The sequence below is a fragment of the Lactuca sativa genome, chromosome 4, assembly GCF_002870075.4.
Source record: "Lactuca sativa cultivar Salinas chromosome 4, Lsat_Salinas_v11, whole genome shotgun sequence".
Classification (NCBI taxonomy): Eukaryota; Viridiplantae; Streptophyta; class Magnoliopsida; order Asterales; family Asteraceae; genus Lactuca; species Lactuca sativa.
The window spans coordinates 382,464,929-382,474,176 of record NC_056626.2 but is presented as its reverse complement, the minus strand read 5'-3'; positions in this window follow the sequence as shown (position 1 = coordinate 382,474,176).

Here is a 9,248-nt window from a genome sequence, read left to right as displayed (position 1 = left end):
ATCTCTTTAAGTCACCAAATTAATACTAATTAATTTATCACTTATATTAATCAAATAACAATATTATTATTCCTTATATTATTCTCATAATATATTAATAATATTTATTCTCTCATAATAAATCATCCTATCAAGTTGCTATGGTGAAGGCAACCCAAAAGGACCATGCACAATTGGGTCAAATACTTGCCTAATATAGTTGCAGCCTTAGACACTATTCCAACAGTCTCCCACTTGGATAAGTCTAGTAACTATATGCACAAGTACAATTTGATTTGCAATCGTAGCTCTCAAAGACGCTGTCAAACTCTGATCTAATCAATCTTGTCCTTTAGATAAGGGATCGTACAGTCCTCTGTTAGATATCATGCTGCCAATTCTATGGAATGATTAGTCAAGCATTTAGGTTTCTCGATCTCTGATTTATTTGACATAGAACTTAATCGAACACATCAATTCAGTTCGGACCGGGCCCGGCACATAAGTCAAATCAAATCATCGAGCGGCCGAGATATCGCTTTTTCCCTCTTAGGATAAAAGTTACAGATAAACTTCGACTTATATGCATTTACTTATTCATTAATCAACTATACACAACAATGTGTTTTATAACACCGAGTTACTGATGCGTTTTCGCATTATCAATGTACAATCAATTAACAAATAACAAACCATATATCTAGGTTTTAAGACTATATGACATTATCGTCTTGCGATCACCCTTTTATATATCATATTCCATAAGGTGATTCCAGCAAGCACGGGTTTGTTCCAATGCTCAAAACTAGTTCATAAGCACTCATGAACGTCACAGCAACCCTTTGCTATGCCTAATACCATTTAGACAATCTACGCACCAATTCATGACAATCTTCATTCATATCTACTTCCAACATATGAACGATTGTGGACAATTTGAATAATTCGATTATTCTTAATAAACTCAATTATTCTGGAAGTCAAAACATGCAAAGTGAAACAATAGTTAAACAATTAACATAAGACAGTAACATTACTTATAAATAAAACTCCTTTATTTAATCATCAAATGTTAATTACATTTATCTATTACAAGTTTCTAATACTATTATCTAATCTATACTAATATCATCCTTCAGCCCAATACTCCAAGCATGCTGCAAGTGCTTAACCCTGCTCAGTCCCTTCGTAAGCGGATCTGCTGGGTTATCTTCCGATGATATCCTCTTCACTACGAGTTGTCCTTCTTCTACACGATGTCTAATAAAGTGATATTTTCTGTCGATATGTCTAGATCTACCATGATCCCTCGGTTCCTTGGTCAAGGCAACCGCTCCTTCATTATCACAGAAAATCTCCATGGGCTCCTTTATGGCAGGTACAACTCCGAGATCACTAATGAAGTTCTTCAACCATATTGCCTCCTTCGATGCTTCGCTCGCTACAATGTATTCTGATTCGCACGTTGAATCAGCTACAGTTTCCTGCTTGGAACTTTTCCAAGTCACTGCTCCTCCACTCAGGGTAAAGACCCAGCCCGACTGCGAACGGTAGTTGTCCCTGTCGGTCTGAAAGCTGGCGTCACTATACCCTCGCACCTTCAAGTCATCACTCCCTCCGAGGACTAAGAACCATTCCTTCGTCCTCCGAAGGTACTTAAGGATATTCTTCACCGCAATCCAATGTGCTCTACTAGGATTCCCTTGATATCTGCTAACCATGCTCAAAGCAAAGGCTACATCAGGGCGAGTACAAGTCATAGCGTACATGATCGAGCCAACTGCGGAAGCGTATGGTACTCGGCTCATTTATGCTATCTCAGCTTCGGTACTTGGACTTTGAGTCTTACTCAATTTGGCGTTACTCTGTATCGGTAATTCTCCCTTCTTCGAGTTTTCCATACGAAATCGTTTTAGTACTTTATCCAAGTAAGTATTCTGAGTAAGTCCAATTAGTCTCTTACTTCTTTCTCTTACTATCCTTATTCCTAAAATGTAAGAAGCCTCTCTGAGGTCCTTCATAGCGAAGCACTTCCCTAGCCAGGACTTAACTTCCTGCAGAGTCGGGATGTCGTTTCCTATGAGTAATATGTCATCGACATATAGAACGAGGAAACTTACTATACTCCCACTGGCTTTGACATATACACATGATTCATCTTCGCTTCACACAAATCCAAACTCTTTGACTTTCTCATCGAAGCAAAGATTCCATATGCGAGATGCTTGCTTAAGTCCATAAATGGACTTCTCAAGCTTACACACTCTATTCGGATGCTTCAGATCCACAAACCCCTCTGGCTGAGCCATGTAAACATCCTCAGCCAACTTCCCATTAAGGAAAGCGGTCTTGAAATCCATTTGCCAAATCTCATAATCATGAAATGCGGCAATCGCTAGCATCACTCTAATAGATTTTATCTTCGAAACTGGTGAGAAGGTCTCATCATAGTCAACTCCGGGAGTTTGAGTAAAGCCCTTCGCGACCAATCGCGCTTTATATGTGTGTACGTTTCCATCCACGTAGGTTTTCTGCTTGAAGATCCATTTGCACTCAACGGTCTTACGTCCGGGCACATAATCATCCAAATTCCAAACTTGGTTATCATACATGGATTGGATCTCGCTATCCATTGCCTCTTTCCATTTCACAGACTCCGGGCCTGCCATGGCTTCCTTATAGCTATTAGGTTCATCAAGATTTATTAGTGTACCATCACTAATATACGTATCCCCTTCGGTAGTAATATGAAAACCATAAAACTGGGGTTGAACTCTAACCCTTTCGGAACGTCTAAGAGGTAAGGACTCGTCAATCGGTTCAACCGGAGTTTCCTCCTCGGGTTGAGTGCTAGTGGTGGAGGTTCCTTCATCTATCGACTCTTGAATCTCTTCAAGCTCGATTTGCCTCCCACTGTCTCCTTGGCCTATGATTTCTCGCTCTCGGAAAACCCCTCTCCTTGCAACAAAGACAACATTGTCCTTCGGTCTATAGAAGAGATATCCAAAGGATTACTGCGGGTAGCTAATGAAAATACATCGCTCACTTCGAGGTTCGAGCTTGTCGTGAGTATCTCGTCTTACGAAAGCCTCGCAACCCCAAACCTTGATATGTGCCAACGAGGGAGCTTTCCCTGTCCACATCTCGTGAGGTGTTTTGGCAACCTTCTTAGTAGGGACTCAGTTAAGGATATGGGCGGCAGTATCTAAGGCATACCCCCAAAAAGAGATAGGTAGTGAAGCACGACTCATCATAGAGCGAACCATGTCCAACAAGGTTCGATTACGCCTTTCTGCCACACCATTCAATTGTGGTGTCCTAGGTGGCGTCAATTGTGAAACTATTCCACACCCCTTGAGATAATCGTGGAATTCAAGACTTAGGTACTCTCCTCCTCGATCGGATCGAAGCATCTTGATTTTCCTTCCCAATTGATTCTCCACTTCATTCTTGAACTCTTTGAACTTTTCAAAAGTTTCTAACTTTTGCTTGATCAAATAGATATACCCATATCTACTATAGTCATCGGTAAAAGTCACGTAGAAGCGGTTCCCATCCTTCGTGGTTAATCTAAACGGTCCACATAAATCGGTATGTATTAGGTCCAATAGACCCTCACCCCTTTCACACGTACTCGTGAAGGGTGACTTAGTCAACTTTCCAAGTAAACAAGATTCGCATGTGTCGTCTTCCCTAAGGTCGAATGACTCCAACACTCCATCCTTTTGGAGTTGGGCTATGCGTTTCTTGTTGACATGTCCAAGATGACAATGCCACAAGGATGCTCTATCCATACTATTGGAAGAATCTATGTTCAAAACATCATTTCCTAAGTTATCAACAATCATAACAGTTTCATATATTCCATTACATGGTATAGCTTCAAAATAAAAGACACCATTTAGATAAGCTAAAATAGAACCATTCTCATTATTAAAATAAAATCTAAAACCTTGTCTAAACAAACCATGAAATGAAATGATGTTTCTAGCCATTTCTGGCGAATAGCAACAATTGTTCAAATCTAAACATAAACCATTCCTAAGCACTAAATAATACACTCCAATCTTGGTCACATGCGACGATCTTCTGTTCCCCATGATTAGATTTATTCTTCCAGCCTCCACATCCCTTTTTCTTCTTAGTCCCTGCACATTAGAACAAATGTGGTAACCACAACCGGTATCAAGAACCCAATAAATAGCAAGAGATGAATCATTAGATTTGATTGTGTATATACCTGCGAAAGACGGCTTGATCTTTCCTTCCTTGATGGCTTGCAGGTACTCTGGGCAGCTTCTCTTCCAATATCCTATCTTGTGGCAGTGGTGGCACTCTGCCTCCTTCGGGTTAGGGCACGGTTTAGCAGGATCAACTTTGGTCCCACTAGAAAAGGCACCATCTCGGGCTTTAACCTTACGATAGTTCTTAGACGAAGCCTTCCTCTTCTTTCCCTTTCCTTGTCCAATAGCCAAGACAGGAGCAACGGGCGGATTGGGAGTTGGTGCAACAGACTTGTCCTTGAAGTTGCTCTCAGCAACCCTCAAGAGACCTTGGAGTTTGCATAAGGTGACCTCCTCTTTGTTCATGTGGTAGGTCATCCTAAATTGATTGTAGCTTGGAGGCAAAGAGTGAAGCACCATGCCGATCGCCAAGTCTTCCCCAAAATCAACATTCAACTTGCGAAGGCGGTCAACATACCTTTGCATCTTTTGCAGGTGCACGGTAAGAGACTCTCCATGACCCATCTTAGCGGAAATCAAGTTAGTGAAAATCTCATAACGCTCCAATAAGTCTTGATGCATCTCGTACGGGTACATGTCCTCATAGGACTTTTGGAATTCGGAGTTCATGGTGGCTATCATGATGCAATGTACCTTCATTGCATCGCACTCATGAGTTTCAAAAGCGGTCATTTCAGCCGGAGTAGCGATTTTAGGGTTGATTTTCTTGAGCTTCTCATCGAGGACATACTCCTTATCCTCATAGCGAGCAATGGTGCGAATGTATCTTATCCATTCGCTAAAGTTCGTCCCATCGAAAGTGACCTTTTGACAAAGGCTCATCAATGGGAATGAACTAGCAGCAGCGTTGTTTGCGTTCGACATCTACAAATAGGAAGGACAAAGATAGATTAGAATATGAATCCCTAATTATCACCCAATAAGAAAAATTCGGGCTAGGATCCAACAACAATATTTACGTATTAGAAAAGGGATGCCGTAATCTAACATGCAAATAATATGAAGGTAAGTGAATGACGATTCACTAATTCTCCACCATAAAAGCATAACTTTAAGTCCTAAATGTATTGAGAATTCCTAGGTTCGTATGAGATTCATTGAAACTATTCAATGGCATGTTTAAATCTCAATATGCCCCTCTTGTTTGTGACTGGGATACCGAGGATCACAAAGTGGGTGTGAATTACCATGCAAATTCACATGGTGCCTTCATTGTAACGATCACCTATTCGATGTGTCGGTGAACCACACGCGCTCCATCGAACTATGATAAACAATGAATCACCCTTTGCCACCTTTGCTTAGAACCAATTAGTGTGCCGGTAAACCACACACGCTCCACTAACTTCTTAGCAAGGGTGCAAAGTGTAATTTCATGGGATTGCACCAATTCACTTTTCCTAAAGTAACTAAGATTGGGAAATTTTAAAAAATGTGTAGCTACTTTGAATTTCATATTATACTTTTAATGAAAGGATGAGGTTGCCCTATCCTACCCGTTCGGCTAACGACCCTCCACCGATCAAGCAAGCGGTGGGTGTGAGTGTACACCCATTAAGCGCCATTTTATAGGCCGCAACCTTATACCCACCTCATAGATCGGCTTCGAGAATGAGGCCTACTAACGGTAAGACTAGCATTTTAGTTATACATACATATATATATATATATATATATATATATATATATATATATATATATATATATATATTAATCTTGTAATATTATATTAGTATAGGGTTTTATTTTAAACTTGTAAAATTCTAGGGTTTGAAATTTAAATTGTCTAAATTAAAACTTTTAATCACAAAACATAAATTTCAAAACTTGAGGACAAGTTTTAAACATTTAAAACATGGAGGATCAAATAGCAAATAATCTCAATTAACAATTAATTCCATAATTATCCATATTTGATTTATTTAATGATTTCTTGCAAGATAATTACCAATTTAATCAAAATAATTAATTAATTATCACATAAGGAAATTAAATATTTTATTAGTTGATAAATATCTTTAATTATATCAAGATTATAGTCATATATATCAGAAAATCGGATTAAGGTTGATCTAATATGATAAAGGCAAGTTTCCATAAGATAAATATGAAAAAATCCCGAATCTAGCCCTTCCTGACGCTCGAACTCGTCGAGTTCCCAACTGGACTCGTCGAGTCAGGCCAAATCATCGAGTCCACCATGGGACTCGTCGAGTTCATGACACAGAGACACAAAATTCGAATTTTGCAAACAAGATTCAAACAAACCAGATTCAAACAAACAAGCAACAATTTAATAGAAACCAATCTAGGCTCTGATACCACTGATGGGTTTTAGCCATAAGAACTTTCCTATGTGCGCATGCAAAACCCTAATGCTTGGATCTAGGCTTTCTAATTAAACATGATTTGAATCCAAGACTTCTAATAACTAATTAGGTAGAAGAACAATACAAAATCAGATCTAGAAGTTTACCTTTGAATCTCTTGTTTGATCTTGTTGTCTTGGAGCTCTAGAGTCACAATTGTCACTCCTCTAATGGCTTACAAACACCAACTAGCAAAGAGGATGATTTGAGAGAGAGGTTAGGAAGAAATCGGCCAGGGGTTCTCTTCTTTTGAAGTGATGCCGATTTCCCTTGCTCAAGGGATCTATTTATACTTGTAGACTCCTTAGGGTTTCACCTTTAAACCCTAGTTCGATAATCTTTCCTTAAAGCAATCCAAATTCTTACCTTAGATAAGCCTTGGACGATTTTGAGCTATTCTAAGCCCTAGAATCCGTCCATCCCTTATCCCTTAAGGATTTACAGTCTAAAGTGTAACTATCAAACAATTGACAGTTTATACCCTCTTATTTAATTAATCTCTTTAAGTCACCAAATTAATACTAATTAATTTATGAGTTATATTAATCAAATAAAAATATTATTATTCCTTATATTATTCTCATAATATATTAATAATATTTATTCTCTCATAATAAATCATCCTATCAAGTTGCTATGGTGAAGGCAACCCAAAAGGACCATGCACAATCGGGTCAAATACTTGCCTAATATAGTTGCAGCCTTAGACACTATTCCAACACCTTTATGGATGGCACTACTCCAAGGTATCCAATGAGGCTCTTCAACCATATAGCCTCCTTTGACACTTCGCTCGCAGCTATATGCTCTGACTGACACGTTGAATCAGCCACAGTCTCCTGCTTGGAACTTTTCCAAGTCACTGCTCCTCCATTGAGTGTAAACACCCAACCATTCTAAGAACGGAAGTTGTCTCGGTCAGTGTGAAAATTGGCATCATTATAACCAGTAACTCTCAAGTCATCACTACCTCCAAGAACAAGGACCCGGTCCTTAGTCCTTCATGGATACTTAAAAATGTTTTTAGCCGCTATCTACTAGGCTTTAACCTGTTTCCCTTGATATCGACTGACCATGCTCAAAGAAAAAGCCACATCAGGGCGAGTACATGTCATAGCATACATGATCGAGCCAACTGCGGAAGCATATGGAACTCAACTCATTTTTTCTATCTCAGCATTGGTACTCAGACTCTAAGGCTTACTCAGCTTGGTGTTGCTCTAGATAGGTAACTCTCCTTTCTTGGAATTCTCCATGCTAAAACTCTTTAGCACTTTATCCAAGTAAGTACTTTGACTAGTTCCAATTAGTCTTCTACTCCTATTTCTCAAAATTCTTACTCCCATAATATAAGCAGTCTCTCCTAGATCCTTCATAGCGAAATACTTTTCAAGCCAGGACTTAACTTCCTACAAGGTTGGAACGTTGTTTCCTATGAGCAGTATGTCGTCAACATACAGTACTAGAAAGCTAAATATAATCCAAGTAGCTTTGACATATACACAAGACTCGTCCTCACTCCTAGAGAATCCGAAATCTTTGACCTTCTCATCAAAGAAAAGATTCCATTTGTGAGAAGCTTGCTTCAATTCATAGATTGACTTTTCAAGCTTACACACTCTATTAGGGTACTTAGCATCCATAAAACCCTCTAGTTGACTCATGTAAACATCTTTATCCAACTTTCCATTAAGGAAAGCGGTTTTAACATCCATCTGCCATAGTTCATAGTCATGAAACGCATCAATGGCTAGCGTAACCCTACTAGATTTGATCTTAGCCACTGGTGAGAAGATCTCATCATAGTCAACCCCTAGGGTTTAAGTAAAGCCCTTCGCAACTAGTCGTGCCTTGAACATGTGTACCGTTCCATCCATGTCGGTCTTTTTCTTGAAGATCCATTTGCACTCAACTATCTTACGACCTGATACATTTTCAACCAAGTTCCAAACTTTATTGTCATACATGGACTGGATCTCGCTGTCCATTGCCTCTTTCCATTTGGAAGGCTTAGGGCCCGACATGGCTTCCTTGTAGTTAGCAGGTTCATCCAAATTTATTAGTGTACTATCACTAATAAATGTATCACTTTTTGCAGTTATATGAAAACCATACAATACAGGTGAACGCTAACCCTACTAGAACTCCTAAGAGGTAACGACTCGTCAATTGGTTCAACAGGAATTTCTTCCTCGGGTTGAGTGCTGATATGTGAATATTTAGTTATATATTTTATGTAGATTCTTAATACTTTTGGCTATTTTATTTCAACTAATGAACAAAAGGTACTTAATTATGTTTAAATTTTATTTTCAGCCTAAAAGACATGCTCAGAAGCAAAAGGAAGCGGGAAATGCAATCGGAAGCTTGAGAATTGAAGAAAGAAGAAAAAGAGTCAAAAAACCGAATGTACTCGACGAGTCAGACACCTACTCGACGAGTAGGCACGAAACTTCGTGAACCAATGGGTGTCTTATCGCACACGGATTTTAAGTGAGGGACTCGGAGAGTCGGTCTATGGACTCGACGAGTCGCCCCTGTTTTCAAAAAAGTATATAATGGGCATAAACCCACGACAAAAGGACTTCTTTCTGGAACCCTTGGGGACTGACCTGTGATTGAAAGTGCACTTGGAGCTCTAGAACTCGTGGATCAA